Here is a 20,857-nt window from a genome sequence, read left to right as displayed (position 1 = left end):
GCCAAGCAGGAGTGCAGTTCTTTAGCCTGGTGTGATGCAGGAATCCACAGGACTCTGGTCTCCTGGGGAAAGGCCTGGTCAATGATTAACTTGCTTTCTGGAAGCTGCTGACAACAATAAAAGGGAGTCCAGCCCCACAACCCCAACACAAAAAGCCCGGGAGTGTTTAATAATTAAAGGCCTTGTGCTTTATCCGGGGTAATGAAAATTGCCTTGAGGCTTATGCAGTGGCAGGTAATTGAATTAGCTGTGGGATTGGGAAGGCAGAGGAAGTTGAGTGGAAGGTCTGGGAGACTTGGTGGAGTAGTCACTGTGATGCTGCTCAGTTTGAGTCTTTCTGACCAGGCTGAGTTTTGGCAGTTCTTGCTGCTTGCTTCATTTTTCAATATCCCATCTAACCCTGCTCTCTTCCAGTTCAAAGCCATCTCCCCTTGTCCTGTCACTCTCTTCCCATGTAAAAAGTCCCTCTCCAGCTTTCCTAGAGATGTTCCCTCTCAGGGATGCTCCATTCCATCCCCTTCGCTTAAGGAGATGCCGACAGTGTCTTTATTCCTAATAAATGTTAATGTTTAAACACTCCTTAAGAGTTTCTTTTTGGTGGAAAATCTTCATCAGAAGACACTGCTGAACACTTAAGATCCCATGGAAGTGACTGAGTAGGCGGAGGAGATTTGCTGACCCCACTGCAGGAGGGAATTCCTGGTGCAGAGCTGACCAGAGCTGCACAGGGGTGGTGGGAGCAGCAAATCTTGGCTCAGCAGAGCTGAAGGCTGGACTTAACCTGCCCTGTCCCTGTTGCATCCCTGTGCACTGATGCCTTCTAGGAAGGACTTAAGATGGAAGGGGGTTTTGGAGATGTTCCATTGGAATATTCCCACTGGGTAGACAGCCTTGAGTGTGGTCTGGGGTCGCTAGAGGTGGAAGGATTTCTGCTGCCAGAAGCTCCAAATCTCTGCTCCAGTCACATAGAGCCCATGTGGCACCTTCAAGGCTTGGACTGGATCAGCTCCCATCCGAATTTTTGCTGTCTGAGGTGTGGGACAAGAGGATTCAGTGCATCAAAACTCTCTTGATCCGCTCTCTCCCTGTTTCGAACCTGGTGGCTCCAGCTGGCTCTCGGGTGGGGATGGCACTTGCTTAATTCATGCCAAAAATCTTTTGTTAGACGCAAAACTTCACCCCAAGTGCCCAAACCATCCAGGCAGCAACCTGCCAGCTTCCCTGAGGGCGTGCTGAAGCAATCCAAGGAGCCTCCCACACCTGGCTTTCCAGACTGCAAACACGCTGAGCCTCTGGCTCCCCTCCACAACCGAAGCAGCCCTTACTCTCTGCAGCCAAAAAAAAAAAAAAAAAAAAAAAAAGAGCTTGCTGGTGGCTTGTAGGATGTTAATACAATTGGTTTCTCAGTCTGAGGAGAAGCCCTCGAGCAGAGGGGCCCGTTGTTTGCACTCTTAGATGGCCGTGGGGGTGCTGCTGCAGAGCGTGGCTGCAGGTCCTGTTCCAACCCAGGACTGGTGGGATGTGTTTTCCTGACTTTACTGGCCTCAGAGCTCAGGAGCCAGCTCAGGTCAGGTTGAATAGGAGCTAGGCATTATTCTGATGCTGGGTGGAAAGGGTTAACCCTTTTAGAAGCCGGCTTTTTGACATCTAATTACAAATTTCCCCCTCTTCTCCTGTTCCTAACTGTGCTTTTTAAGGTTCCCTCAGACCGTGGCTGTAAGTGCTAATGAGCCTTATCTCTCGAGATAGCGTCAGAAAATACACTTATGAAGTTTATCAGCTCAGCAGGCTTTACATTTTATTGTAATGCATGTTTGCACTGCTCTGAGTGGAACAGGGAGTTATTTTGACTGCACGGATAAACACAGCAGTTACAAGATTTGCCGGAGCTGATAGAAAAATCTCTCCCGACTTTTCTTCCCTCTCAGCTGTTGCAGAGAGAGCTCTTGTTCCAAATAGATCCAGCAGCTCCTAGCCTGCTCTCTGGTAGTTCTTCCACCCTGCTCTGCGACCTTAAATCATTCTTCTCTGAGGTGTGGGGAGTGTTTTGTTAATTCGGTTGCTGAAGGGGTTTCTTTTTGGGGTGGGGGGGGTGGAGAAGGGGAAACGACAGGTTAAAAAAACTTGAACTCTTTCTTTGGAAAGCACACAGAGGAAAGCAGCTCTTCTGTGCATGCACTGCAGGACATGCAAACTCCACACTCTGTGACAGTGCTGCTGAGTCTGTGCTGCCCTGGGAGAGGCTGCAGCTCCTGCCGGTGGGATGCTGGGCTCTGTGGGAGCTGGCGTGGATTTTACGGGCAGGTCTGGCCTAGCTGATTAAAAAAGGGGCGTTAATTGGACCGCCGGGTGCTCGTGGAGTTCGGGGCGAAACTTGCTCTGCCTCCTGCATCTGCCGTGCGCTGGACGAAGGGGGGGAGGGGGGGTGAGTTTTGTGACTGGAGCAAAAAGTTTCCTTTCCTGGAAGAACTGTCTGGAGCCTTCCAGAGCCTGAGGCAGCAGAACTGGCCACTGGCTGTGTGGAACAGGAGGTGGCTTCTTGAGCTGGGGAGCGACGTGTCATTTTCTCCCCTGGATGTTTTTTCTCCTTCCGTTGTTGATGAAGGAAAATCGAGAGTTTATTTTTGAGGCACGCGAGGGTGGGTCTGGAGTGGGACCCCTGGATGGTGTGTGATGTGCAGGTAGATGAGACAGAAGGCCAAGATGAATTGCTTTGACACGCAGAGCCCAAAGCTCGACACTGGGCTTTCTAAAGCTCCTGGAACTTGAGCAGCCCTGGGGAGACCTGAGAGCTCCTTCCAGGGCCTGAAGGGGCTCCAGGAGAGGTGGAGAGGGACTGGGGACAAGGCATGGAGGGACAGGACACAGGGAATGGCTTCAAACTGCCAGAGGGCAGGGTTAGATGGGATATTGGGAAGGAATTCCTGGCTTGGAGGGTGGTGAGACCCTGGCACAGGTTGCCCAGAGAAGCTGTGGCTGCCCCTGGAAGTGTCCAAGATCAGGTGGGACGGGGCTTGGAGCAACCTGGGCTGGTGGAAGGTGTCCCTGCCCACGGCAGGGAGTGGGACTTGATGAACTTTAAGGTCCCTTCCAGCCCAAACCATCCTGTGATTCTCCTTAAAAGGAGCTGGTGGTGACTCTGCTCCAGAACCACCAGCAGTGCCACACGAGCATCTCCTTGGAGGGGGGGGGCTCACCTGTATGTGCAAGAAAACCTGTCCTAACTCCCGGTCAGAGCAAGTTATTACCCTTTAAATTCCACCTCCACCGAATGCCTCACGTTCCCTGGGTGCCATCCATCAGCAGGAGGTGACAGCTCCCCAGCCCTGCCCGTGGGAGGGAGCCGTGTGTTGCTGCAGGGTGTGTGGGAGGGCACTGGTGCTCGCTGACCCCGCTGGGGGGGCTGCAGGATCCCCCACCACGGGGCTGGCCATCTGCTGAGCTCTGGCTCAGCACAGCCTGCCAGGTTCCTCTCAAGGCTTTTCTGGGGTTCTCTGTAACCTTCCCCCTCGACCTGATCCCCTCAGAGAAACGGCCCCTGCTCCTTGTTTTTCCCGCAGCTGATTCCCAGGATAAACCTCGCCCTGCTCAGCTGGGTGCATTGTTTTGGTTTTTTTATTTTTATTTATTTTTTTTTTTTTGGTTCAACTGTTACGGTGAGCTCAGGCCTTTAAATATCCTCATTTTAACGTCATCTCCGAAGATGGATGACTTTTATTCAAAGATTGCCGATCTGATGCTTGGTGATGCAACACAAACAAAGCCAGGCAGCGCTGGGGGGTGTAACTGCACTTTTCTTTTGAGATTCCAGCTGGAGATTGGGGGGGTGAAGGTGCTTCTTGCTGGCCCAGAGCACCCTGTGGGGCTTTGCAGCTCCATTTTAGGGCTGCTGTCAGCACCCACCTTGCTCCCTGAAGCTGAGCCTCTTGCACTGACCCGGCTTTGGGCTTGCCCGGGGGTGTGAGATGGGATGTGAATCCACGAGCTGTGACATCAGAGCGCCTGGGAGCCAAGTTCAGCTCAGGGATGAGGTGTCCACCTGGGAGTCAGAGCAGCTGGTGGGATTGGGAAACAGCTGAGGGATTGTGCTCGGGGTAAGGGTTCTCTTTGAGCTGGATCCACTGGTATTGGTTCCAGGGACCTCTCCCAGTGCAGTCAGTGCCTTCAGGGGGACCATTCCCAGCTCAGGGACACGGAGTTCAGCTTACAGCCCTCCCGTGCTGCCCATCTCCTCTGCCAAGAAACCCAACCCTGGAGCCCAAACCCCCTCTGGGGACGGTTCACCAGAACTGAGCCTTGATTTAAAAAGAACTGACTTGTTCGGCTTAATCTTGACAAAATTCTTTTCCAGCCCTAATCCTCTTCCAGTGTAAGGTGAGATCTTGAAATACCTGGCAAACTTAGAGCCCAACTCTCTCTCTCTCTGCATCCCTGGGCCTCTCTGTAATCAAAGGTGAGGAGGGGGGAGGGATGTTTTCAGCCCCTGCCAAAGATCAATCTCCTGCTGGGAGCAGGCAGGGAGCGATTTCCCCCGCTCTGTGGTTTTAACAAGCTGATCTGACGGGCCAGAGGTGCAACAGCCACTTGAGCTGAATTACAGGGTCTGCCCAAAGATCCAACACTTCCCTTGGCTCATTAGCACAGCTGTGTTGCATCCCTGGTGACTGTTTCTATCTTCTGGCTTGTCCCGTGTTGACTCTGGAAATCCAGAGGCTTAGCCTGAGTTTCAGGAGAGGACTGAAGCTGAAGAGCAGCTCTTGGGAGAGCGTGAGCTGGACTAAAGGCAGCTCTGAGCGGTGCCTGTGGTCAGTGGCACGGGCTGTGATGCCCACAGTGATTTCTGTAGCTGATGAAAATGTGTTTACGGGCAGAGTCCTGGTGTCCCTGCAGGGTGCAGGACACACACTGGGCTTAAGGAGGTGTTTGGAAAGGGGAGTGGGACCAGGAATAATCCTGCATTTGTCTTCTGGGCTTGCAGAGGGATCAACAACCCTGCAGCAACAAATCTCACTGGATGGAGTGGAGATGCCTTAAAAGTAGCTGCGGGTCTGTCCCTGGGGATTTTGTGTTCCCCAGTGTGTGGACTGGGTTCACCAGAGCTGTCCCAGGCACTGCCCTGTGGGAGGTACCAGGGTAAGGAAGGGCATCCTCCCTCATCCCTGCATCCCTGGAGGCCCTTGTGCTGCTTGCAAAGCTCATGGAAAATCTGAGAGCGGGAGCTGGCGCTGGGAGGGGGGAGGTGAGCTCGACAGCTTGGCCTTGTCTGACTCACTGGGACAAAAATCCCTCAGTTTGGGACTGCACCAGGCTGGATGACCCTGTTCCATGATGCCACTGGGTGTATTTCTCAGCTGGCTGGGGTTGGGTGCTCTCCCTGTCAGCAGCTGAGGAGGAGGGGGAAGGGGATCCCACCTGCTCCCAGAGGCTGAAGGCTCCAGCACCGAGGGAGGGATGGGCTGGTGATGCTCTCAGGGATGTTCTGCTGCAGCTGCTGTGGGGACAGATGAGCAGGGACAGGGCAAGTTTGGTGGCCTTGTCCAAACAGATGCTCCTGCCTGTGTGTGTGAGGCTGTTTGCTCTGTTAGCAGAGCTCTTGGAAGGGCTCCTCTCCAGTGCTGTGGATGGAGGTGGCTCTAAAGCTGGGGTCTGGTCTGTCTGGGTGTGTTCAGAGGCCTGGGATAAGTTTGACCCAATTGCCCCGTGGGGTGAAGGGAGTGCAGAAGGTTGCTCAGGATCTGCACAGCTTTGGGCACCTCAGGGTAGTTGAGCTGTACACCAGGACTGCTCTCCCAGTGAGCGGGCTGTGAGCTGGGTCAGGGACTTGGTGCACATCCTTTGGTTCTTTTCAGGGCCCCAAAGGGCTGTTGGACTGTGGATCACATCTGAAAGTGCCTTCAGTAGATGCCTGATGAAGCAGAACCCTCTGGGTTGGAGTTCCTGCTGCTGTTGCAGCAGTAAAAGGGGTTCAGAGGCAAAAGTATGGGGAGTCCTACCGATGGCTTAGTGAGCTCTGAAGTGTCTCTAAGCAGGAGACACCAAGCTTCAGGCTGCAAGGTCTGACTGCAGAACGAGATGGGGAGTGGAGGCTTCATTTTAGGGGTGCAGTGTTGCACCTGCTCTCTCCTTTTCCGGGGCCTTGCTGGGGGATGTGTGGCTGCATTTCCAGGGCAGCTGCTGCCCTTGCTTAAACACCAGCCACGCATTTCTCTCGCTACTGTCAGCTGCCCCAGAGCCTCTGTTTGTGTATCTAAAACTTGAAGGCTGGAGAAGGGGAAGGAGAAACCTGACCAGTGCAATGGAAACCTCCAATTCCCCGCGGTCCCAGGAGGAGAAGAGTAGCTTCGGGCTGGAGCTAGGAATGAACTCCATTTGTACACTGCCTCGCCTCTCCAGGAGGAGCAGCAGCCAGGAAAAATATCAACAGTTCCATTAAAAAGTCTGCTGGTTTGCTAAAGTAGTGGAATAAACATACCTGTAGGTAAAACGGCCCCGAACCGCACAGGAAACATTAACTGGGGCGAACACACGCAGCCCCGGCTCCCCCGTCCCCTGCGGATCTCCCAGGGAAAAAACACTGCCTCCATGGCAATGTGTGGACATCAAACAGCAGCTGGGGGGATTATTCTTAGCTGGGGAAGAACTGGCTTGGATCGAACAGGGGCTCGCTGCTTTCCTAGAAAGGCAAAACCTGCGCTCAGCCTGCTCGGTGCTGCTGCCCCCGGTGTATGTGGGGTGGGGGGAAGGGCTGGAGTGAAAACTGGGGCATGATGTGGTTTAGGGGGGAGTTTCAGCCCTCTCTTTGATTTCTGTTGCCCCCTCTTTAGCTTCCTGTTCCCTGTTTCTGTGGGAATTGTGACCTGCTCTTGCTCTAACCGGTTGAAAAGCTGCACTGGAAACCGGGGGGAAAGCGGGCAGCGATTTGGGAGTGGGGTGGGTGTGATGGCACCAAATGGGGGATAACAACCACCCCTGGCATTGGTTTGGGGTGGAGTTGGTCCTTTCAGCTCTCCACTGAGCCCAGACACATCCTCTGGCTCCTTCAGGACGAGGGGAGTGGAGGCTATTCCATATTTCAGCGAGGGATGTGAGCCTGGAGCGTGGCTTGGCTGAGAGATGCTGCCAGCAACTTCTTGGAACAGAAAGCTGGGCCTGGAGCTGCCCATGAAAACCAGCTGCCCCTCGGCCATGCCCAGGGAATATGGTCTGCACAGAAAATACACGTGGAAAATGCCTTTGGTTGCAACCAGATGGCACCTGTCAAGCACAAGTAGACGTTTCTATTAGTGTTCTTATTTGAGTGTTTTGGATCCCTCCCAGCCCCTCTCCCTGTCCTCCCAGAGCAGCCCCAGAGGCAGATTGATGGGATTATTGCAGCCCAGAGACAGTCCCTGTGCTCCCAGGCCTCATCTGCACAGCCACTTAGCACAACTAATCTGAACTGACTTTTAAAGTGGATTAGTTCAATTACTCTTAACTAGCCCTGGTGGAAACACTCTCCTTGGGGATTAAAGGTCCTTAATTCACTTTAACAGACTTGATTTCAATGCAAATCAGGCTAAACTGAATTAAGGGCACTTTAGAGCCTTGTTTGGAGGAGGCACTCCAAAAGTGATGTGGTTTAACCACCCCACTTTGCATTCCTGGGCTCGATTCATTCCACTTAGCATTGCTGGAGTGTCCCCTTACAGATGACTAATATAGGCAGCCTCTCTCAGAGAAAGCTGCAAACATTTTACCTCTGCTAATGTGTGAACCAGCTCCTCTGAAAAGCTTCTGCATCTGCTGATCCAGTGCTTTCAGTTGCCCAACCAGGGTGTTTTAGAGGTTTTGCTCTGCCTTATTTTTTTTTTTTTTTTTTTTACTCTTATTTTCTTTCCCTGATCGTTCCTTTTTTTTTTTTTTTTTTTTCCCTGTAATTCCCCAAACCAAGCTCTTTGCTTTTTCACTTAAAAAAATGCAGGGCAGTGAGTCACACCCCAGTTTTTTCTCTGCTGTCCCTGAAGGCACTGGATGAACTGGGAATACTTGACCAACAGCACACTCATCCTCCTGAGCTCAGTAATTTAACTCTCCAGCTGAGGATGAGCTGTGGTTGTAAAAGCCTTTGGCCTCTCTGTTTCCCTGAAGTTTGAGTGAAAAACAGTCATTACATGAGCTTGGTGGGATGGGGTTTTCCTCAGTGTTTTGAGGGTCAGACGATGAGTGTGTTGGGGTGAAAAGGGGAGTCCTGCCAGTGCCAGGGAAGATTCCTGAGCAGAGGGGAAAAAAAAAAGTGATCCAACAGTTTCTTTTTCCTTCATTCTGACCCTAAACATTTGGGCTCTGCTCTCTGAAGGGCGCAGGAGGTAACACTGACCCTCTGCAGATGGTGCTCTCCATCCACTCTCTGTGTCCCCACAGCCCATGACCTGATTTCACACCGTGCTGAGACCCCTGTTTTGCTGCTCTGGGCCCGAATTTAATCCCTGCTGGGTGGCCACCAGTGGGGCTGGGGAGGGAATGGCCCTTTTGGCCCAGCTCTGCCACCTTTCATGGGCTGGTGGCTGAGGGAAGGAAGGGTTAAAGCCAGTGACTGAAATAAGTGCCAGCATTGCTCTTGGTGCTGCTTCTCCAGCCTGCCAGGGAAGGTTTATTTTACTAATGGCCCCTGTGTAACTTCACCCTCCCCTCCTGCTTAGGATATTTCAGCTCCTCTACTTAGTTTAGCATCACTTGAGAAATGGGGGAGCAGTTTGGGTGGTCACAGCAGCAGCTGGCAGCTCTATAAGGATTTCTTTTTTTTGGGAGGGGGACTCACAAAAACCTTTAGTTTCTTTAGGTTGGGGTTTTTTTCCGTGGCTCTCATGGAGAAGCACTGAAAACAGAGACTGTGGAGAACACATCGCTTGTGTGTGAGCAGCCAGGTTGGAGCTTCACTCCTGAGGAGACAATGAGGTCTTGCTGAGAGATGTTTCGAGGCCAGGCTTGAAAGGGAGCTCCAGGGCTGTTTTTTAATTAGTCAGAAGTTCTGGAAACCTAAAGGCAAGACCTTCATAGACTTGGGTTATATTTGAGACCCAGATTAAATGATTTCTGCTTGAGGTGCAGCTTCTTCCACTGTGCACTGCTCTGACCTTTGGGCAGGAGGGTAAGGGAGCTGCTGGAGCAGCCCCTGAGATGGATCTTCAGTAGGTTGATAACATTTAAACTGAATTCTCCTTCCTGTGAATCTTCAGTCTGGGGGATGTTGGCCTGGGGCATTCATGGGATTGGTGAAGTTGCCTTTATTTTCAGGCTCTGTAAATTGACCCCTTCCCTCTACTCCTGGAGCTTGTCCACAGGGTTGGAAATACCTGCTATTGTGGGAGAATCTCAGCTTCCATCTACAAAAACGATCAGTATGAAAATTGGGGGTGATGGATCAAGTGAGGTGGTGGTGTAAGGGTTTTATGGCTTTTTGTGATTGCAGGTGGGTGAGAACAAACCTGAGAAGTTGAGTCCTTGCTGTGATCCTGATCTGACTCCAGATTGAATTCTGTTTAGCTCCACCTGGGTTGGAATTCAATCTGGAGTGGTATCAACGCTGCTGCCAAGTCCTGTCTCTGGGATTTGGGGAGTGGTTTGCAGGATACCCAAAGGGGAAATTTCTTTCTTGTCCGGTTGGATTAGGCCAGCATCTCCTCCAGTAGTTACAAATGTGCCTTTAACAGAAAGAGGATGTTCTCAAAATCCCTTTCAGACTCCTCAAATCAATCAGAATCTCTGCTCTGGGATTTGTGTGCACCCTGCTTAAAGGGTTCAAGCTGGAACACTCGTTGATCTCTTGCTGCCCTGTTTTCAGCAGCCTCTGGACAACCTGTGGGTCGTTGTGTTTTAGGTGCCAGTAGAATTTGGTAAGGATTTGTCCTTTTTAATGGTTTCTTTGCCACCTCACTTTTTAAAGCTGCTCTAATTCCACGTTGCCCTAATTGTGATATGCAAACTTTAAAAGGGGAATCGCAGCCAATGTGTTTTAAGGTCCTTACAGGCCCCCCCCTGCTTAACGTGATAAATTTGGACAGCTTTTCTCACTAAGAAAAATAGAAAGCCTTCCAAACCAAGAAAATTATGTAAGCAAATCCCATGAGTGTGCTCTAAAATTAAGCCTGCCCTGCAAGCTCTCTGGGGCCTTCAGTGTGGAACCAATGGGGTTTTTTTGGGGGGAGGGGAAGGATATAAAACCTTGTCTAGGGGATGGCTGGTGGTGTCCTGATGTTTTCCCCCTCTGATCCACCCACAGATTTGTTATGACCAAATGTTTAGGAACGCAAAATTATCAGGGACCATCCTCGCCCAGGACCAACTCCCCATCCTAAACAAGCCACAAGAGTTGGCACAGAGACCTCGTGGAAGCGCTGGATAACTTGTGCCATGTCCTCGTGCAGCATCCGACTCAGAGGCATGACTGCAGAATTCTAGAATGGTTTGGGCTGGAAGGGACCTTAAAGATCATCTCATTCCAAACCCCTGCCATGGGCAGGGACACTTCCACTGGCCCAGGTAGCTCCAAGTCCCGTCCAGCTTGGCCTTGGACACTTCCAGGGATTGTGAGTCCACAACATCCCTGAGCAGTGCAGCTCAGCGAGGATTTGTTTTGCTGGAACAAAGTTACGGTGTCTCATCTGTGACCAGAGATGTCTGGCGTGAGTGTCCCAACTCTGGAGTTTGCAAGCTGTGCTTGGTGAACTCTTCAAATCCTGGTTATTTTAGGATGAAGGAGAGTTAGGCTTTGACTGGTAACTTTGTCATAAACCCCTCCCTCCTCCCTCCATGTGCCTTGAGGAATGGTCCCGGCTGTGTGTCTTTATCTTCCCTCCTGTTGTACCAACTAAATTCTTCTGTGCTTTGTATAAAAGATCTTTCTTCTCCACATTAGGTGTGTTTTTTCTGTGGTACTTGGGATTGTTGGGGTGTCTGTGCAGGGCCAGGAGTTGGATTGGATGGTCCTTGTGAGTCCTAACTCAGGATATTCTATGATTTGAGTGCCTCCATGAGGTTCCCCCGTGGAGACTCTGGTGCCAAACACCCTTCCAGTTTGGAATGGGAGAAGGGAAGACCCTCATCTCTGCATGTGGCTGCTGGAACAGTTTCTCCAGTCAGAGCAGGAGTTAATTGACCACCTCCTCAGCATTTGTGCTGAGGCAGCTTTGGGCTGCTGATGGGCTGGGGTGACCTAAAGGCGTTCCTGGCACTTCTGCCTGAAGCCACAAACACACACCTGGAAAGTCTTAAAACATTTCATCCTCCGCAGTCTCACGTTTTGCTCCGAGTCCTTCTGGCACCCAATAGATTTGTCAGCTTGGCCACGCAAGGTATTTCCATCTGGGGCAAAAATCTCCCCTGGTTGTGTTTCCCTCTTTTATCTGGGGGCTGGTGACAGGTTTCCAGCAAACACAGGAACATTTGTTAGCGTTGCTATCCCTTCCCTTCGCCCCGGGTCGCCCTCTCTCGTTCTTGGCCCTTGGTCCTCCCGAGCTCTCGCAGCCAGGAGACACTGAAATCACAAGTGTGCAGAACACAGGAGGGATAAACATCTTAATCTCGTGGATACTTCAATCTAAATGTTTTCTGAGGCCCTCCTTCGTGCGGGATTAGCCGGTAACGGCGTCTCAAAGGTCGCAGCCTTGCTTTGACTCGCGCCGCCGCTCGAGGTGCTGGGCGCGTGTGAAAGCTTCAGCAAAAGGCCTGGGATGCCATCACTGTTCTCTTAAGGCTCCAGGGAGCATCTGTGTGTCCTCTTGGGCTTTGGACATTCGTCTTGGAGCCCTGCCTGCCTGTATTAGCCATTGTGATAGCGTTGCCTGGAGCGCCCAAATGTGACATGTATCAACTGGCATTTTGGCTGCGCTAAGTGCAAGATTTTTCCAGTGTAGGTTTATATCTGTTGTTTTTTTTTTTTTCCCCCCCTCTCAAGTGTGTGCATATTACTGTTATGATTTATTTTCAGGCTGTAACTTTTGGTTTTATCACTTGAAATGCTTTTGGAAACTTGGAGGGCTTTTTTTTTTTTTTTTTTTTTCTTTTTTTTTAAATTTAGTTGCAAGCCCTCTTTACCTCGGAGGAAAATTCCAGCGTGAAGAACGCTTTTGATTCACAAAGAAACTGTATTACAGAGCCCCAGCAGAAAGCCTTCCTCTTGTCTTGGTGTTCTTTGGGCCTTGCTTTCCTCCTTGAAGCTGCCATTTGCTTTGCTGAAGTTCCCTTTGCTCCTTGACAGCTCCAGAGCAGATCAGGGTGGACGTCCTTCAGCAAGGAGCTGGGTGGGAAATCACGAGCTTAGGAGACCAGTCTTGAGTGCTTGCTTAAACTCTTTGACACAGGGTGGAAGAAATGAATATTTTTGATGACAAATGACAGTAATTGTGTGCTGGGATGGGTTGCTCTTGCTGCCTTCATGCTGAGACCTGCTAGTCAGCCTGAAACAACAAAGTGAACGTTTCCCAGTTGTTCCCTTGCTATAAAATGCCTTTCCCTTGATTTTTTTAGTTTCAGTGGGTTTTATTGCTCCAGCTGTGTGTGAGAGTTCCATGTTGTTGGGGTGCTCTGAACCACTGCTGTTTTGGGGCTGGAGGGGGTTAAACTGGAGGGATTCCTTTCTCCACCACCCAGGAAATCAATGTCACTCGAGGGGACTGTGGCGGAGCGAGAGCCGGCAAAGCAAGGGGAGCTCCCGCCACTCTCGTTCCTGTGTGGTTCAACCCTCAGAGCCTCGAGGAAGTGAGGTGTGAGACTTGTGGGATGGTGTCCCTTGGGAATGCCGGCTCAGGGGATGGATGGTGGATGCCTCCAGAACCCCCGGGCAGGGCCGGAGGGAGCCGGAGCAGGGCTCAGCAGCAGGAGGAGAGAGAGAGAGAGACCAAGGCTGGGGGTGGGACAGTTCTCTTGACACGGGGCCAACTGGAGGAGTCTCAGGCTCAGACGGGGAGAGGGGCTGGGGAATGTGATCCCGTCTCCCAGGGAAGGACGTAAAGCCCCAGGAGGAGGACGTGGGCCAAGTTTCGTGGCGGCGCTATTGGGTTTCAGCTGCTGCCTCAGCAACGAGGCCGGGCAGGGATTCGCTTGGAGCTCGGGGAGTTCTGGCTGGGTTTGTACCACAAACCAAGGGGAGAGCTCCTCTTGAGGTGAGGGGTGGCTGTTAGAACTCAAAATTCCCTGAGTTTCCTAATTGTGCCCCTTCAGCTCACGTTCATGCCCTTCCCTTCAGACGTGCCTTGCCCCAGAACATCACTGCTGCTGAATTCGAGTGCAGGCAGGGTAGAGATGGTGGTTCAGCCAGAGTTTAGCTTCTTTTACCCCAAATTATCTTTGTGTTATCTTGTGTTGAATGGGCAGCTCTGGTGCTGCTTATCCTCATGGGGAGGAAACCTGCTGGGGAGATTTATCGGTGGACATATTCTTTTTTGTTTGTTTGTTTGTTTTCATGGAAACACCAATTTACTTTTGCTCAACTATCATTATTCATATTTTTTTTTTTTTTTAAGATTTTATTATGTAGCTGAGCACCTTTGTGACCCTTGGAAATGAAGTCAAATCTTCTGATTTTCATTTTTAATTCTTTTTTTTTTTTTTTTTTACCCTCTTGGTTCTAATTCTGATTGGTTCCATGTAGTGCCCTGTGTCATCCTGGGAATATTGGCTGCAGACCCACTGAAATAGGTGGGATGTGGGAATTGCAGAGCAAGCCCACGTGCATTTTGAAGGCAGATGGAAACTGCATTTCAGGCTGGAGCTGCTCTGGTTGTGATTAACTCTAATGATCATCTGTTGATGGAGTAGTTTGAGAGGAGTTCAGGCTGTTCTTTATTACTGGTCATGTTGGGATATAAAGGACTGAGCTGAAAAGGGAGACTCAGGTTGGTTGTGAAGCAAAGTTCTCTTGCTTGTGGGATATGCCCAATGTAGGGGGGGTTATTTTTATATGTTATTGTTATTTTTGTGGGGTTTTAAATTTTTGTTTTTAAATTTTTATTTTTATTTTTTATTTGTTTTTATTATTTTTATTTTATTTTTATTTCAATTTTATTATTTTTATTTTTAATTTTTCTTTTCTTTCTCTTATTTGTTACTTTTGTTTTTATTATTTCTTTTTATTTCTTTTCATTTAAAATTTTTGTTTTATTTTTATTTTTTCGTTTTTAATTTGTATTTTATTTTGAATTTTTCTTTTTCGTGCCGTACCATTCCCATACTGGACAAATTCCGCCTGATTGTCAAACATATTACCTTTTTATTTATCCATGCCATGGGATTTCCCTGGTATCCCAAATACAGGCTGGAGTCCTTGGAATTTGCTTGTTCCTTGGAACATAATTTCTGACAAATATATGTAAAAATTCACTCTAATTACTGAAGTGCATCAGCCCAGATGTGCCATCACCCAAAGTATCTGGAGATACCTTTGCATCCACAGTTACTGTTCACAGTTTAATTTGGGAAACTCCAGAGGTGAACTGTGGGAGTGACCTCAATCATCCCTGCACTGCCCTGGAATTCTGCCTCGTGATTCCATGCGAGGTTTGTCCTGCAAGTTCCTCCCCTGTGCCGGTGACTGGGCAATTACTGAATATTCCCTGCCCGTTCCCATTAACTGCCTGGCCCCAGGGCTGATTTATCCCCATTATCCCCGTTCTCTGCTCCGTGGAAAACACATCTGGTTCCTCCTGGGTGTTTTTGGGATGCTGTCTGAGCCACAGAGCCTGGAGAAGGCTGTCGAGAGTCCACTCACCCACAGCATCCCTTCTCATCCTGGAGCTTTCCTCTCATTCCTTTGGAGCCCTGGGAATTATTACCGGTCATGCCATGTTTTGTTGTCGCACCAGGGAAAGGTAAAGGCTGGAAGATGAGGTTTGCAGATGACTTGGGGATGACTGCAAGAGCTCTCTGGCTGAATTTGCCCTCTGCTGTGGATTTTAATCTCAGAAGTGGTGCCTGTACCATCAGTTTGCTCCTCCCGTGGTCCTTTCCCTCGAGTTGTCCTGAGGGAATGAAGGCAAGGGGGGAATCTGGGCAGGGATATCTCGTGCAGAATAGCCTTTTAAAATAGAATTGATTTCCTGCTGCTTGCATGTCATTATGCTGCTGTTTCCCGGCCCTTGAGGGGCACTTTGTATGGAACAATTTAGTTCTTTTTTTTGCTTCTTCCACTTTTGGTCCTCCAAGGAATTCCCAAGGAGTAATTTAGAGAGCAAACTTTCAAACCCCCTTCATCTGTTTCGCAGGTGTTTTCGCTCTGTATCGTTTTGAATTCAAGGGGAGTTTGGGGATATCAATAATTGTTTCAAAGGAGATGTCAGCTAAATGTCTTTTAAATTTGGGAAAAACTCATCACCCAGCCCTGGGCTGGGAGCTGGATCTCCCAGTGCACCTTCAGACCACACAAACAATTTATGTTGCGAGGCAGAACGTCGTCCTGGGTCAGCACTCCACAGCTGAGTGCAGGAAGTGCAGCAGTTGGCTTTGATTTTTCCCAGAGGAGTAGATTTGATGGGATATCTCTCAGTTGGAGCTTCTGTAGTTTCTCACAGTCGGCTGGAGCCTTGTGCCCTCCGTTCAGCTGTAATTTGGGAATCTTTCTGAAGGAGAAAAGATTCATATCCTGTACCTGGAGATTTGTTGAAGAGGATGCACCCACTGATGTTTCTGGGCTCTGAGGAGTAAAACTGTTAGGACAAAGGGAAATCACAGAATCCCAGAATGGGTTGGGCTGGAAGGGACCTTAAAGGTCATCTAGTTCCAAATCCCTGCCATGGGCAGGGATACCTTCCACTAACTAGCTCAGGTGGAAACCACTAACCTGGCCTTGGATGCTTCCAGGGATGGGGCAGCCCAACCTGTGCCAGGGCCTCCACACCCTCACAGGGAGGAATTCCTTCCCAATATCCCATCTAACCCTGCCCTCTGGCAGGTTAAAGCCATTCCCCCTTGTCCTGTCACTCCATGCCCTTGTCCAAAGTCCCTCTCCAGCTCTTGGAGGGTCCCATTAGGTACTAAAGGTGTTTTCCTTTTCCCTCAATTAACTTGGGATTGTTCACTGCACGTGGCCACCATTTCCCCCTGCAGTCCTTGGCAATGGCCATTCTATGGAATATTGAAGGGACACACTCAGTGTTACCCATGGCAGCTTTACTGATCTCAATAATCTCTCAATATGGGAAGATGGGGCATCATTTTGCTTGTGTAACCCTCGATTTAAGGACTGCCTTTCTGCTCTGCTTGTTGTCAGTGGATGGTTTAGAAAATGGCAACTTGCACAAACTGGCAGAAGGCATCTTGGATGATCTTTGCCTACTGGGATGACTCCAAGCCTTTGGATCCTCTTCCCACGAGAGACAGCTTTTCCCCTCAGGATCTTTCCAGCATGTTTTCTTGCACTTCTTCACCTTAGAATTGAAAATGCTTCACCCTTCCTCCATCTGCAGGAACTTGGAAGGAATATTGCAGGGATTGGGATAGGAATAACAGTGTAGCTCTGCTTTTGTTGGGACTTCCTTCTCAGGCACGAACAACTTGCAGCTCAGATGGTTTCTTTGCCTGCTTTGCTGCTTCTGAGGTCCCCCCTTTTTTAGGCAGTGGTTGTGACTCAAGGCTTGCTCTGAGCTGCTTCTTGGAACTGAGGTGAAACGGTCCCGGCTGGATGAAGGATGTGTCTCATGGAGCTGGGGAGCAGCCAAGTGGATCATCTCTGCTAAATGAATGTGGATGCAGCTGTGGCATCCCACAACGTGCATCTTTACATCCAGCCTTACAGCCAGGCTCTGTCTCCCCAAGAGTAACTTGAAATCTCTCAAAATGCAGTGAGGAACAGTTTTGACATTCAGTGAGGATTGGGCTGGCGAGGTACAGAGTGACATAATATGTCTTTGCCCTCTAATCTTTTACCCGCTTCCAAGCTCCAGGCACACAAGAGCCGATTCAATCCTTAATCTTGGTGCAACGAAACCACCTCGTGGTTTTCTGTGTGTTTTGAGTTGATCTAAATTGGGATGGCAGGAGCTCCCGAATCCAGCAGCTTTAGGCTATTTTAGGTGGTGAAAATCTGCCATTGGCACTATGGGAGGCATTTATAAGTAACAAGCTAATTATGTAAAATGCACACTGTCCACTTGTTAAGATCTTCTTAAAGTTTCATAATCTAATCAGAATTTGCTATGAATAACACTTGGCTTGTTGTCCTCCCCCCTGCCTTTTTAATGCCACTTTGGGGGGTGGGTGGGTGGGTGGATGGATGGATGGATAGATGATCAATACAGGAAGGAAATGCTTTCCTTAAGACTGCTTGGTTGAGTGTCCCCACGTGCTGCTTTAGTAATAAAGGATTTATTTAATAATAAAGGATTTTCCTTTTTAATTGCTGAGCACAAATTACATTGATTTGAGGGTGGATCATGGAATCTGAGAATGGTTTGGGTTGGAAGGGACTTTAAAGGCCATCTACTTCCAAATCCCTACCGTGGCAGGGACACCTGCCATTAGCCCAGGTTGTTCCAAAGCCCGTCTAACCTGGCCTTGGACACTTCCAGGGATCCAGGGGCAGCCACAGCTTCTCTGGGCAACCTGTGCCAGGGCCTACCCACCCTCACAGGTAGGAATTTCTTCCTCAAATCTAATCACAATTCTCTCCTCTTTTAGTTTAAAACTGTTCCCCCTTGTCCCATTGGTATCTGCCTGTGTAAAAAATTGCTCTCCCTGATTTTTTAAACGTGGGGTTTTTTTTATGGATGATAAGCAGTCCCATCTGCTCAGCAGTGCTCACAGAATAAGACCTTGGCTCTCCTGGCCTGTAGTATTTTGGTTAATGTGACTTTTTGCTGGTAATAGACCTTAGTCATATCACCTTCAGAAGGCAGGTGAGGGTGGTGTGAGGGTCCTGCCAGCAGCACAGGCCTGTGAACAGCAGCCTGGCTCTCAATATTGATTCGTTCATCACCTGTGATTAACCACTGCAGCAGCATCTGCTCCCCTTCCACAAAACCCGAGTCCTTTGGGGAAGGGTGACCCCATTCCTGTTATGCTGTGGGATCCTGGCCTGTCTTGGTGAATGATCATCAGGAGATACATGGCAGGTGTTCAGGATGGGGGGGTTGTTCTTTCCCTCTTCCCCTGGTTTGCACCAACTGTGATGTGGATGAGCAGGGTTCTGGGGTGCTGGGGGAGATCCAGGGAAAAGCAATGCCCGAAGGATGTCAGGGAGGGAAGCATCACACAGTGCCCTTGCATCTGCAGCAGAAGACAGTGGTTTGTGGTGTTGGTTAACTTGACTTCATTAAGGACTTCTGCACTAGTGGCTTGTCCTTGTCTGATGAGTTTGAAGCCTTGGCCGGTGCTTTTTTGTTCAGCTGCAGCTCTGACCACTTGAAGCTTGTAGAGACACTCAGGACTTCCAAGCTCCTCCAAAAAGACATTCAGGAGACCCCTTTAGTCATGGGATAACCTCCATGCAAGAGCCTTTGAGTGTCCTCCTGTTGAGTTTTGTGAGGAACCGACCTCCGTGCTCACAATTGACTCCCACAACCTCTGCTGGGGCTCAGGAGGAGGACAAACTTCTCCCATCCCATCCCCATGCTGCCTCTGGTGCATCCTGCTCTCTCCAGCGCCCCGAAAGTTTGTTTTTTTCACCTGTTTAGTTTTGAAACCTGCCACGAGGATAATGTGACATTAGAGTGGAAAAGCAATCGCTGCTGTGCAGGGGAGGAATTGCAGACCCGTAAACTGCTCCCAAAATAGACGAGATGATGTGTCAACCCGCCCAACCATCTAAATACTCCACGAGCTGACCTCCCTGCGATATCTAATAGGGGCTGGGGAGCGTGTTTTGAGGGGAGGGAGAGGTGAACCCCCCCCCCCCCCCCCGAATCCACATGCTCGTTTTTAAAAGTTGTCATTTATCCAGAAGTTTGACTAGGAGCCAGTCTGTGCTTCCAGCTGGGACCTCCAGGTCCTGAGTGTAAAACGAGGGGAAGGAGGAAGAGGCTCATTCTCCAGTTGTTTTTCTGTCCCGGTGAACTCGAGGAGCTCTTTGCTTTCGCTGCGTTTCCCTCAAAGGTTTCATTGCATTTGTGTTGTCGCAGAGTAAACTTTAATTTTTTTCTTTAGCTGCTGTGCTGCTCCTCCAGTGTGTGTGTGTGTGCACAGGGATATCTCCAGGCAGCTTGGGAAGCTGCTGTGTTGGCTACAAGGAGTTTCTTCCCTGGCTGCCAGTGGCTGTGGTCTGGGCAAGGGCAGCTCTGAGAACAGAGCGGGCAGTGTTTGGGAGGGACAGTGGGGTTTGTCCGGCGGGATTTATCCCACTGGCAGGCAGAGGAGCAGCCCAAATCCCGCTGGGCCGTGTCTGCTGTGGAGCTGCTTGAGGCTTTATCTCCCAAACCGAACAAAAGGGCTGGCTGAGGTGTTGGGGAGACAAATGGGCGATTCATTAAGGAGCCGGATCATTCCCTGGCAGGGGCGGCGGCAGAGACTGACACGGACACATGGCCGGCCCTGCCAGGCATTCCCACGTCCTGCCGTGGGTGGGAGGCTTGCTGGGGACGTGGAAGGACTGCTGGGAGGTTGCTCCAAGCCCCCATCCAACCTGGCCTTGGACACCTCCAGGGATGGGGCGTCCACAGCTTCTCTGGGCAACCCGTGCCAAGGGCCTCACAGCCAAGGATTGTTCTGAACGCCTAATCGAAATTTCTCTTTCAGTTTAAAACTGTTCCCCCTTCTCCTGTCAGTATTCCACGTAAAAAGTCGCTCTCCCTCTTTTTTATAAGCCCCTTGTAAAGTCCTGGAAGGCCCCATATGCAGGTGGTGTGTGCTTGGCACCTCTGGGTCGGTTCTTGCCATCACCCGAAGGGTTGGAGAGCGGGTGGGTTAAACGCTGCAGCCAAACCAAGCTGCATCTTCCTAGGGAATTTTTAGGTGCTGGGGACATGACAGGAAGGTAATTCCTTCCCTCAGGACGCCCCACATGGGGTCAAATCCGTGGTTTGTCCAGCCAGACACGGACATCTAAGGAGAAGTGGGACAAGTGATGTGGCTCCTGACGTGTCCTGCTGGCTCCTGGCAGTCAGTGCTTTAAAAGCTTCCTGAGCCCTCGTGTTTCATCACCCATCTGGATGAACCCTCCTCCCTTTTCCTGAATTTGTCTAATCCCTTCTGGAATCTCTCCATCGTTTTGGGCTTCACAACATCCGGTGGCAATGAGCCTTGAAGTTTAATGAGGTGCTGGTTGGAAAAAAAGGCTCCGTTCGCCCCGTCCAACATTTATTATTATTATTATTTTTATTTTTTTGATGCTGTGCCTGCTCTGAATCAAAAGGCCTGATCCCTGCGCTGCCCTGAGCGAAGTGATCCCTGTGGATCTTCCAGCAGACCTGCAGGACTTGCTCGGGCTTCCTGGCAGGGGCTTGACCTGCAGAGAGCCAGAAGGGACGGACAGGAGGTGTTTTGGGAGCTGGAGATTACCCTGTGTGTGATGCTTTTCTGATTCCTTCTTTTTTAAACCTGCAGGGATAAATATAAAGCAGCAGCAGTGCCAAAAAAAAAAAAAAAAAGGAAAAAAGGCACAGGGAACAAACATTTATGGAGTTTTTCTGGTTCCTCTTTTGGTTTGGATTTCAAATGCCAAATATCCTTTGCTCTGTGCAGCTCTTCCTGGGCAAGGGAAGCTACTAAGACCATGAACTTGGATTTTTCTTTGCTTGGAACTGGAAAACAAAGCTGTTGTTGCAGGTGTATAGCACAGATGACTTTTCTGGCTTTCAGGAATTCGGGCTTCATGGTAGGAGTAGATGTAAAAACCCCCAAAACAAACCCCAAACAAACAAAAAAACCCCTTTATATTCTGAAAATATCTTCCCCC

The 20,857-nt window shown here is 49.9% G+C and overlaps 1 protein-coding gene and 1 long non-coding RNA gene across 2 annotated transcripts in view; one reads left to right on the top strand and one right to left on the bottom strand.

The window, feature by feature from the left end:
- The window catches only part of WNT9A (Wnt family member 9A), a 52,963-nt gene that overhangs the window by 6,723 nt on the left and 25,383 nt on the right, over nucleotides 1–20,857 (top strand). The gene's annotated exons all lie outside the window — the stretch shown is intronic.
- LOC114068860 lies at nucleotides 3,731–7,045 on the bottom strand. Its single transcript, XR_003573682.1, has 4 exons — nucleotides 7,026–7,045; nucleotides 4,623–4,626; nucleotides 4,337–4,342; nucleotides 3,731–3,923 (listed from the first exon to the last, which is right to left on the bottom strand). It is a non-coding gene; the product is annotated as an uncharacterized LOC114068860 (long non-coding RNA).

The sequence above is a fragment of the Empidonax traillii genome, unplaced genomic scaffold, assembly GCF_003031625.1.
Source record: "Empidonax traillii isolate 1590-97213 ecotype Southwest subspecies unplaced genomic scaffold, ASM303162v1 scaffold1136:size174510, whole genome shotgun sequence".
NCBI classification, from domain to species: domain Eukaryota; kingdom Metazoa; phylum Chordata; class Aves; order Passeriformes; family Tyrannidae; genus Empidonax; species Empidonax traillii.
The sequence above is the reverse complement of the archived record's forward strand: the minus strand, read 5'-3'. Positions and strand labels throughout refer to the sequence as shown.